The sequence below is a fragment of the Rhincodon typus genome, chromosome 45 (genome assembly GCF_021869965.1).
Source record: "Rhincodon typus isolate 14 chromosome 45, sRhiTyp1.1, whole genome shotgun sequence".
Classification (NCBI taxonomy): Eukaryota; Metazoa; Chordata; class Chondrichthyes; order Orectolobiformes; family Rhincodontidae; genus Rhincodon; species Rhincodon typus.
In genome coordinates, this window is record NC_063376.1 from 142,989 (window position 1) to 154,559 (window position 11,571).

At 45.5% G+C, this 11,571-nt stretch overlaps 1 protein-coding gene across 1 annotated transcript in view; it reads right to left on the reverse strand.

Moving 5' to 3' along the window:
- The window catches only part of LOC109929792 (transcription factor HES-7-like), a 34,934-nt gene extending 23,372 nt beyond the window's left edge, over window positions 1–11,562 (reverse strand). The window contains exon 1 of the mRNA XM_020529370.2: window positions 11,104–11,562. The gene's annotated coding sequence lies outside the window, so the exon portion shown is untranslated. The remainder of the gene's footprint in view (window positions 1–11,103) is intronic.
- Between the last annotated feature and the right edge of the window lie 9 nt (window positions 11,563–11,571).

Sequence of the window (11,571 nt, forward strand, 5' to 3'; positions counted from 1 at the left end):
AAGAAGGGTCTAGGCCCGAAACGTCAGCTTTCCTGCTCCTCTGATGCTGCTTGGCCTGCTGTATCCATCCAGCTCTACACCTTGTTATCTCAGATTTTCCAGCGTCTGCAGTTCCTACCATCTCTAAAATGTAGGCTGCCGTTTCAGTCTAATACTAGGATCGTTTGATGGGAACGGTGCAGAACAAACTTTATTCTGTATCTAACTCCATGCTGTCGTTGTCCTGGGTTGGTTTGATTTGATGGGGGACAGTGTAGAGGCAGCTTTACTCTGTATCTAACCCCGTGTTGTCACTGTCCTTGGGAGTATTTGAGGGGACAGTACAGAGGAATGTTGATTCTGTATCTAACCCTGTTTGTACCTGTCGTGGATTGCAGGAAGCTTTACATTGTATCAAACCGTGTAAAATATAGAAAGGTTCCTGCAGATAGAAAGTAGTAAATACAACCCTGCAATTAAAAAGGGGAGGGTGATAAACCACAGACCAGTTAGTTTACTGTCAACAGTTGGAAAACCATCAAATAGATTTTAAAGGTTAGAAAAATGGAAAAATGCACGGAGTCAATATGGATTGATGAAACGAAAGTCATGGTTGACAAAGCTTTTGGAGATTTTTGTGGATGCCACTTGTCATGTCTATAAAGGAGAACCAGTTGGTGCATTCAGAGTTCTGAAGGTTTTTGATAAGATCCCACGTAGGTTAGCAAATAAAATTAGAGCATGACATGCAAATTGGTTAAAAATAGAAAGCAGAGAGCAGGAGTAAATACATAAATCTTGGGGTGGCGGGTTATTGCTTGTGGGATAGTGTTAGTTCCAGAGCTGCTCGTGACCTGTATCAATGATTTAGACTTGGAAGCCAAATTATAATGTTCCCAAATTTGCTGATGGCACAAGTGTAGGTATGAAAGTAAAGTGTGAGGTGGGTACACGGAGGCTTCAAGGGGTGCTGGAGAGGCTGCGTGAATGGGTCAGCACATGGTAAATGTAATATAATGTGAAAAAATGTGAAGTTATTCACATTGGTAGAGCAAAAAGAAAACTTTTTTTATATGCTGGGAGGTTGCAAAGTGTGGGTGTTTGAAGGAACCTGGTTATCCTTTTCCATTGGTCACTGAAAACTAGCATACAGATGCATCACTACATGTTGGCAATAATTTCAAAAGGCTTTGCACGCAGAAGCAAAGATGATTGTTATAGTCGTACAGAATCTTAGTGAGACCATACCTGGAATATTGTGTACAATTTTAGTCTCCATCCAAGGAAGGATATACATGCCATAGAGGGAGTGCAATGCAGGTTCACCAGAGATGACGGGATTGTTTTAAGAGGGCAGATTGAAGTATTCAAGTCTGTATTCTGATTGAAACATAAATCATTCTCACTGTGTTTGACAAGGAGGTAGTAGTTAGGAGGGGTGGTAGGAACTGCACATGCTGGAGAATCTGAGATAACAAGGTGTAGAGCTGGATGAACACGCAGGCCAAGCAGCATCAGAGGAGCAGGAAAGCTGACATTTCGGGCCTAGACCCTTCTCGTCATATCAAAGAAGGTTAAAGGGGAGATTGAATCGAGGCTTTCGGAATAATGAGGCTGTTTTTTGTTGGGTTTTTAAAGGGGATCTCACTAGATGTGGGCTTCACCTTCTGCTCAGAAGGAGATCATCCTTCTCTGGTAAGTCCTCAAAATGGAAGGCCAGTCCATCTATTGACAAGGTTTTCTCCCGTCTGGGCCCAACATTGATCACCCCTTGAGAAGATGGGGGTGAGTTGCAGTCCCCGTGTGGTGTAGGGACATCCCACACATAGGAGGTTTCTGCTGGTTGCTGAGTCCACAACTGGAGGCACAGTGCCAAAATAAGGGTCAGACTATTTAAGACTGAGATGAGGAGAAATGTCTTCATTCAGAATCTTTGGAACTCTCTGCCCCAGAGGGCTTTGGAAGCTCAACCATTAAACACATTCTAGACAAAATCAACAGATCTCTGGAGACCAATGACATTAAGGGATTTGGGGATAGTATGGGAAAATGGCATTAAGGTAGATGAACAGCTATGATCTGTTTCAATGGAAGAGCAGGTTCAATGGACTTAATGGCCTACTCTTTCTTAAGTTTCTAACTCCAGTGAATACAACGCAGCCTGCCCAACCTTTTCTTATAAGCTAACGCCCCCTCTTACTCCCCCATCCCAAGGTATTAATCAAGTGAGATAGCAAGAAGATGCTGGAGTCAGAGTTGATACAGTGTGGAGCTGGAGGAACACAGCGAGTCAGTCAGCATCAGAGGAGCAGGAAAGTCAACATTTCAGACCTAGACCGTTCATCAGGACTGGGAAAGGGAAGGGAGTTGGGAAATAAATAGAGGGAAGAGGGGTGGGGCTGGGGAAGGTGGGTGGGATGATGATAGGTAGGTGCAGGTAGGAAGTGGTGGGGATTGGTCAGTGGGAAGGGTGGGGAAGATGATGGACAGGTTGTGTCAGGTCAAGAGGACAGGGATGAGAGGGAGATGGGATGAGACCGTGGTGGGGAGATTTTGAAACTAGTGAATTCTGTGTTTAGGCCATCAGGCTGTAGGCTTCTGAGGTGGAATATGAGGTGTTGCTCCTCCAGTTTTCGTGTTGCATCATTGTGGCACTGGAGGAGGCCCAGGATGGATTTGTCACCAACAGAGTGGGAGGGGGAGTTAAAATCATTTGCAACCGGAAGGTGTTGTTCATTATAGCGTATGGAGAGCAGGTGCTCTGCAAATTTCTGTCTGCTCCTGCCGCACTGAACTCATCTCTGCATACCTTGACTCTGATTTTTCCCCCCCAGTCCAGAAACTCCCCACCTACATTTGGGACACTAGCCATGCACTTTACCTTCTCCAAGAATTTCAATTCCCCTGCCTCCAAAACCTCAACTTCACCATGGACATCCAATCCCTATACACTTGTATCTCCCACACAGATGGCCTAAAAGCTCTCCACTTCTTCCTCTCCCACAGGCCCAACCAGTCTCCCACACTCTCATCCGCTTAATGGAACTTGTCCTTACCCTCAAAAACTTTCCCTTTAGTTCCTCCCACTTCCCACAAACTAAAGGGGTGGCTATGGGCACCCATATGGGTTCAAGCTATGCCTGCCTCTTCATAGGATATGTGGGACAGTCCTTCTTCTGCTGTTACACCAGCACTATCTCCCACCTCTTCCTACGCTAAATTGATGATTTTTTCTGCACTGCCTCGTGCTCCCACGGGGAGCGTGAACAGTTCATCAACTTTACTAACACCTTTCACCCCAACCTCAAATTAACCTGCACCATCTCTGATACCTCCCTTCCCTTCCTGGACCTCTCTGTCTCCATCTCTGGTAACCTTTTCAGCACTGACATCTATTTCAAACTCACCGACTCCCACAGCTGCCTTGACTACACATCCTCTCATCCACCCTCGTGCAAGAATGTGATCCCTTACTCTCAATTCCTCCACCTCTGCCGCGTCTGCTCCCACGATGGAGCATTCCACTCCTGGACATTCCAGATGTACTCCTATTTCAAGGAATGCAACCTCCCCCCTCCATTGATTGAAAATGCCCTCGAATGTATCTCTTGCATTTCCTGCACCTCTGCCCTCAAATCCCCTGCCTGCAACAAAAATAAAGATAGAGTACCCCTGATCCTCACATACCACCCCACCAACCTCTGCATCCAGCTCATCATCCTTTGTCACTTCTGCCACCTGCAATCTGACCCCACAACCAAACAGATATTTCCCTCCCCACCCCTATCTGCCTTTTGTAGGGACCGTTCACTCTGCGACTCCCTTGTCTGCTCCACACTCCCCACCAATCCCATCACCTTTCCCTGCAACTGCAGGAGGTGCTACATTTGCCCCTACACCTCCCCTCTCACCTCCATCTCACCGCCAAAAGAAACAAAACAAAACAGGCGTTCACCTGTACATCCTCAAACCTGGTCTACTGTATCCATGGCTTCCGATGTGGCCTCCTCTACATCGGTGACACCAAGTGCAGACTTGGTAACCAATTCATGGAGCACCTGTGCTCTATACACAATAATCAACAACACCTTCTAGTTGCGAACCATTTTAACTCCCCCTCCCACTCCCTGGGTGACATGTCCATCCTGGGCCTCCTCCAGTGCCACATTGATGCCACATGCAAATTGGAGAGCAACACCTCATATTCCACCTCGGGAACCTACAGCCCGATGGCCTAAACATAGAATTCACCAGTTTTAAAATCTCCCCACCCCGGCCTCAAACCATGTTCAACCTTCCTCTCACCTTAGCTCCACGACCTGACACTACTTGTCCATCTTCTTCCCCACCTATCTGCCCCACCCTTCCCACTGACCAATCCCTACTACCCCTACCCGCATCCACCTATAATCATCACACCTAACTACTCCTAGGCCCACGCCTCTTCCCTCGATTTATTTCCCAGCTCCCTTCCCTCTCCTCAGTCCTCATGAAGGGTCTAGGACCGAAACGCTGACTCTCCTGCTCCTCTGATGCTGAACGACCTGCTGTGATCTTCCAGCTCCACACTGTGTTGACAATTAATTAAGTGAACCCTCTCAACCCTTCTCAGAGGAGCAATAGTATGCTGTCCTGTCCACGCCTTCCCTGGATTAAGTCCTCACACCCTGAACAAGTGCTTGTTTCCTGTTCTGATCACATTCCCACAAATATTCATAACTGCTACCTTCCCTGATCTCAGCATAAACTGAGGACGTGGCACCATCACAGATAGTGGAAAACGGCACGTTGAAGATGACAGCTATTATTTGAGAGGGCAATTTCCTGCAACATCAGAATTAGCAGCTGAATAAAAAGGCTGCTCCACCTACTATCCACATCTCCCCGTTTGAACCTAAACTTTCCTGTGGCTGAGCAGAAATTAGAATGTGCCCACCTTCTTACTTTTCACACCCTCAGACTGTCATATTACTCATGTCATAGACATCCTATCCCCACCATTCAGTGAAAAGCCAAACACTGGATTGCTGGAAATGTGGCCTGGTTCGGCCACATCTGGAGTGTTGTGACCAGTTCTGGTCGCCTCATTACAGGAAAGATGTGGAGGCGTTGGAAAAGGTGCAGAGGAGATTTACCAGGATGTTGCCTGAAATGGAGGGAAGGTCTTACGAGGAAAGGTTGAGAGAGCTAGGACTTCTCTCTTTAGAACAACGAAGGATGAGAGGTGACTTGATAGAGGTGTACAAAATGATCAGAGGTATAGATAGAGTAGACAGCCAGAGACTCTTTCCTAGAGTGCAGGTAGCTGTTACGAGAGGGCCTGGTTTTAAAGTGAGTGGAGGTAGATATAGGGGAAACGTCAGAGGTAGGTTCTTTACTCAGAGAGTGGTCGGGGTGTGGAATGGATTGCCGGAGAGGGTAGTGGAGTTGGCCTCATTCGGGGCATTTAAGCGGCTATTAGATAGGCATATGTATGATAGTATAAGGTAGCGGTGGAGGTTAGATAAACCTTAGGATTAGGGTAAAAGTTCGGCACAACATCGTGGGCCAAAGAGCCTGTACTGTGCTGTACTGTTCTATGTTCTACGTTCTAAATGTGAAACAGGGATCAAAACAAATGCGGGAAGAGCACTGCAGGTCAGCCAGTGTCTGTGGAGACAATCAGGATTCACATTTCATGTCAATGATCTTTCATACTGGTTCTGATTTCCAGCATTTCCTGCTTTGATTTCAAATCTCTAACATCTACAGTGTTTACTTTTTTTTTACTGAGTATGCATCAGCTGATGAGGTAAATTGGTCACATTGAGAGCACATATTGGAGTAATAGTCACCAAGTCTGATGTCCATATTTTTCCTACATACTCCTACCCCTACCCTGCACCAACGGAAATCCTTGGTCAGCTCTGAAATGGTAGATGGGGGAGTTTAATTGAGCAGGAGGCAAAGCCTTCCTCTCAGCAGGTTGAAGTTGTGCAGTGAGTTTCCTAGATCCTTTTGGAAGGGTTGGTTTTCACTGCCTCACACTCGGGAGTGTTGTATTCGTTTTGTATTTGTCAGCATTTTAAGACAGACATCCCTTTCTAAGCCAGGGAAAGAATGCAGACATGATTTGGGTGATGAACTGAAGGTCCCTCTGCACATCCAGGAGATACTAACCATTCCACTGGACCTGACTCTCTGTGACACCAATGCCTAGGCCCTGAAGGCAATCATATGCTCACATTCAGCAGTCATAGGATCAGACAGAGCTTTGGCAGACTCTCTGGCCCTTTGTTCCAGTCTGTCAGAATCTCTGACACCTCTGCCAGACATTCTCCGAATGCGTCTCCATCAGTTCATTAATGGCTGAGCGCAGAGACTCGTTATCTGGATTGGCTTGGCAGAGGCCTGTTCTCCAGCAGCCTTCTCAGCATCACAGATATTGGTCATCTCTTCCTGCTCAGGCTGTGGGCCTGTGCTCACAAGAATGTGACTCTAGATCCATTCCCCTCAGAGGTGAATATCTCTGCATTGGTCAAGAGGGGGGCAATGTCCTTGTTGGCTGTGCCTTCTCAGGTGGAGGTTGAAGGGGTTGGAGTTGGGGGGAGGGAATGACCCCCTAATCCAAGGTTTCATGAAGAACCTGTCACTCGGCATGCAGCAGGGGAGCAGCAGATTGGAAGCTTTCTCACTGGATGGCCATAAACATGCACTTCGCTTTTCAGCACACACATCTTCCCCTGTTCTCCTGCCAGCTCAGCAGTCTGCTCCTCAAAGAGGGTTAGAAATCTGGAGTTAGAGTACAAGAATAGGAAAGCCTTACTGCAAATGTGCCAGCTGCTGGTGAGACCACACCTGGAGTACTAAGAACAGTTTTGGTTCCCTTTTTTAAGGAAATATATCATTTCATTAGAGCCAGTTCAGAGAAGGTTCCCTAGGATAACCCCTGGTATGGAAGGATTGTTTTATGAGCAAAGGTTAAACAGGTTGTGACTCACTGGAGTTTTGAAGAATGACAGGTGGCCTTACTGAAATATAAAGGGGCTTGACAGGGTAAATGCTGAGATGATGTTTCCCCTCAGAGAGCATTGTCTCAGAATAAAGGGGAGCTAGTTTAATCTGAGATGAGGAGGAATTTCTTCTCTCAGCGGGTTGAGAGTCATTGGAATTCCTTGTCACAGAGAGCCAGGGGGCCAGAGTCCTTGTGTCTATTTAGGGCTGAGACAGATATATTTTTGATCAGTCTCGGAATGAAGGGTGACAGAGGAAATGCAGGAAATTGGACGAGAGGAATGTCGAATCAGCCATGATCCTATTGAATGGCAGAGCAGGCTTGAGGGAACAAATAGCCTATTCCTGTTCCTATTTCTTCTGGTCTTATATCCTCACTCACCCCCTAACCCCCAAATCTGTCTCTATGCTAGGGAGGCTTTGCTAAATTATGAGATATTTTCTGTTGGGTCTCTGTTACCTCTGGGGGGTAAGCGAAGGTGACAAGTAGAGGTTGAGTGACGCTGCTGGGTTACAGAAAGCAAAGTGCTCTACGAGTGCAGATGACACCAAAATTAGAGGTGTAGTGAGCAGTGAAAAAGGTTACCTCAGAGTACAACAGGATCTTGATCAGATTGGCAAATGGGCCGAGGAGTGGCAGATGGAATTTAATTTAGATAAATGTGAGGTGCTGCATTTTGGAAAGGCAAATCAGGGCAGGATTTATACACTTAATAGTAGAATCCAGTTGAGTGGTGCTGAACAAAGAGACCTTGGAGCTGATAGGTGTGAAGCTGAAAAAGCACAGCAGCAGACAGCATCTGAGGAGCAGGGAAGTTCATGTTTCAGATTGAAACCCTTCATCAGGACTGGGTGGGGAGGGGAGCGCAGAAGTAAATAGAGGGAGGGTGTGGGGCTGGGGGAAGGGTAGGTGGGATGGTGCTAGGTGGATGCAGGTTGGGGGTTATTGTGATCCCTGCTCCTCGGATGCTGTCTGACCTGCTGTGCTTTTCCAACTTCACACCTATCGACTCTGGCTTCCAGCATTTGCAGTCCTTACTGTCTCTAAAGAGAACTTGGAGTGCAAGTTCATAGCTCCTTTGTAAGTGGTAGGCAGGACAGTGAAGAAGGCATTTGGTACGCTTGCCTTTATTGGTCAGTGCATTGAGTGTAAGAGTTAGGAGGTCATGTTGTGGTTGTATGGGACATTGGTCAGGCCGCATTTAGCATACTGTATGCAATTCTGGTCTCCCTGCTATAGGAAGAATGTGGTGAAACTCAAAAAGGTTCAGAAAAATTTTAAAAGGATATTGCCAGGGTTGGAGGGTTTAAGCTATAGGGAGAGGTTGAATAGGCTGGGGCTATTTTCCCTGGCGTGTCAGAGGCTGAGGGGTGACATTATAGAGGTTTATAAAATCATGAGGGGCATAGATATGGTAAATAGACAAGATATTTTCCCCAGGGTAGGAGAGTCAAAAAGTAGAGGGCATAGGTTTAGGGTGAGAGGGGAAAGATTTAAAAGGGACCTGAGAGGCAACTTTTTCCACTCAGAGTGTGTTGTGTGTATGGAATGAGCTGCCAGAGGAAGTGGCGGAGGCTGGTACAATTACAACATTTAAAAGGCATCTGGATGGATATATGAGTAGGAAGGGTTGAGAGGGATATGTGCCAAATGCTGGCAAATAGGACTGGATTAGTCGAGGATATCTGGTTGGCACGGATGAGTTGGACCACAGTGTTCGTTTCCATGCTGTATATCTCTATGACTCTTTGACTCTAATATGGAGCATTTCTTGTGCCAAGGAGCAAAACTATCTGTTTGCCTCCCCCATAACAGTTGGGCCTTTACCCAGACATGAAAATGCAGTGAGCTGAAAGGAAGATAATTGTGTGAGAAAACCCAACCCACTTCAGATCCATGTCCATACTTAATCTCAAATAAACAAGATCCCATTGCTGGAGACTAATTGTAGTTTCTGATAGGAATATGGTGTGGGAGAGAGCTCCATCTGCTGCTGAGGTAAGGAATAAAACAGCACTCCGTAAAGATTTGAAATGATGCAACTTGCAATTGCAAGGTCAGGGTCTCAGCTTTAAAAATGGAAATTGGAAGCTGTTCTACATTTTAGATTTACCAAGTAATTAAAGAACATACATAGATATGACTATATAAATTGGGAGCAGGAGTAGGCCACTATGATGTCCTGATGAAGGGTCTAGGCCTGAAATGTCAACTCTCCTACGCCTCTGACGCTGTCTGACCTGCTGTGTTCCTCCAGCCCTACACTGTATTGACTTCTTTTTTCTCACCCCCTTTATTCATTCACGCTATGAAGGCAGCACTTATTGCCCATCCTTTATTGCCCAGAGTCAACCACATTGCTGTGGGTCTGGAGTAACGTGTAGGCCAGACCAGGTAAGGATGGCAGTTTCCTTCCCTAAAGGACATTAGTGAACCAGATGGTTTTTTTTCCCCCAACAATTGACAATGGATTCATGGCCATCATTAGACTGTTAATTCCAGGTATTTATTGAATTCGAATTCCACCATCTGCCATAGCGGGATTCAAACCCGAGTCCCCAGAACATTATCTGGGTTTCTGGATTAACAGTCTAGTGATAATACAACTAGGCCATCACCTCCCCTCTATAGATTCACAATTGTCTGAGAGGAAACAATTTCCTAATCTCAGTCTTAAATTGGAGACCCCATACATAATCTCAGCTTCAACCCAGTCAAATCCCTTCAGGATCTTTTGTTTCCTTAAGATCACCAATTATTCCTCCAGACTGCAAAGGATACTGGTCCAATCTGTCCAACCTTTCCTCCCAAGATACCACCTGATCTGATGTATCCATTGAGTGAACCTTTCTGAACTGTTTCTGAGGTATTGAAGTATTTATTTTGTAAGTAACAGAGACAAACACCGTGCAAGCAATCCAAATGAGGCTTCATTAATATCCTGTACAACTGCAGCAAAACATCTCTCCTTTTATATTCCCTTCATCTTGCACTAGGCAGTAATCAGGGGGTGAATAACTCACCTCAGAATCCACAGCCTCTGGCCTGCTCTCATAGCAGCAGTATTTATATGCCCAGTCCTGTTCAGTTTCTGATCAATAGTAACCCCCAGGATGTTGATAGTGGGGTTTTATAATGGCAATGCCATTGAAAGTCAAAGGGCATTAGAAACAAAGAACCATAAAAAATAGGAACAGGAGCTGGCCACTCAGTATGATTGTGACTAATCCTCTATCTGAATATCACACTCCCGTTCACTCCACAGGCTGCTTGACACTTTTAGCTTTAAAAAAAACTATTACTTTTACCTCATCTCAGTTCTAAATGGCTGATCACATATCCTGAGATCATGACCTCTTGTGCTATACCCTTCTCCTCTTGTGGGTGGGGGAGGGGGTGGTGGGGAGGTTGCATTAACCCTGCATCCAATGTGTCCAGCCCTGTCAGAACTTTATATGTTTCAATGGGATCCCCTCTCCTTTGTCTAAACCCCAGTGAATACAGACCCAATTCACCCAATTTCTCCTCATTCAACAAATTGCTATCTCAGGGATCAGTCTGGTGAACATTTGCTGCAGTCCTTCTATGACAAATATATCTTTACTTAGGTAGGGAGACTGAATCTACACACAGTTCTTTGGTTGTGTTCTCACTAAGGTCCTGTACAAACTGCAGTCAAACATCCTTGCTCCTCCACTCCACCTTCTTGCAATGAAGACCAACATACCATTTGCCTTCCTAAGTGCTTGCTGCACCTGCATTGCTTGTTTTCAATGACTGGTGGACAAGGTCAGCCAAGGTCTCTTTGTTCATCAACATTTCCCAATCTTTCACTATTTAAATAATACTTTACCATTCTGTTTATTCCATTGGACAATTCACGTTTACTCATGTTGGAGTGTATCTGCGATTTATTTACCCACTCATTCAACTTGTTTAAATCACCCGAGGCCTCATTTATGTTGTCCTCACCGTTCACATTCTCACCTGGTTTTGTATCATCAAAAATTTTGTAAATATTACTTTTGATTCCCTTGCCCCAGTGATTAATTTATATTGTGGATAGCTGGAGCCCAAACACTGATCCCTGCAGTGTCCCAATAGTCACCACCTTCCACTCCAAAACTTACCCATTTGTTCTTACTCTCTGTTTTCTGTCTGTTAGCCAATGCTTAATCCAAGCCGGTATATCTTCACCAACGGTATGTGCTTTAATTTTTCGAACCAACCTCCTGTGTTTCTGACGAAGGATCACTGGACTTAAAATGTTAACTCTTGTTTCTGCCGACAGATGCTACAAGACCTGCTGTTTTTCCAGCATTCTCTGCGTCTGCGGCTTTTTTCAAAAGTCTTCTGAAAATCCAAGTGTGCTCTGTCCATCTAGTCCTCTTCATTAATTTTGTTAGTAACATCCTCAAAAAAAACCCTCCAAGTTCGTCAAACACGATTTTCCACTCACAATCGAAAGGTTACGAGGCAATGCCAGAGGGCTGTTAAGAAACAAAAAGCAGAAATTGCTGGAGAAACTCATCAAATCTGGCAGAATCTGTCGAGAGAAAGTAGAGCCAACGTTTCGGGTCCAGTGACACCTTCTTCAT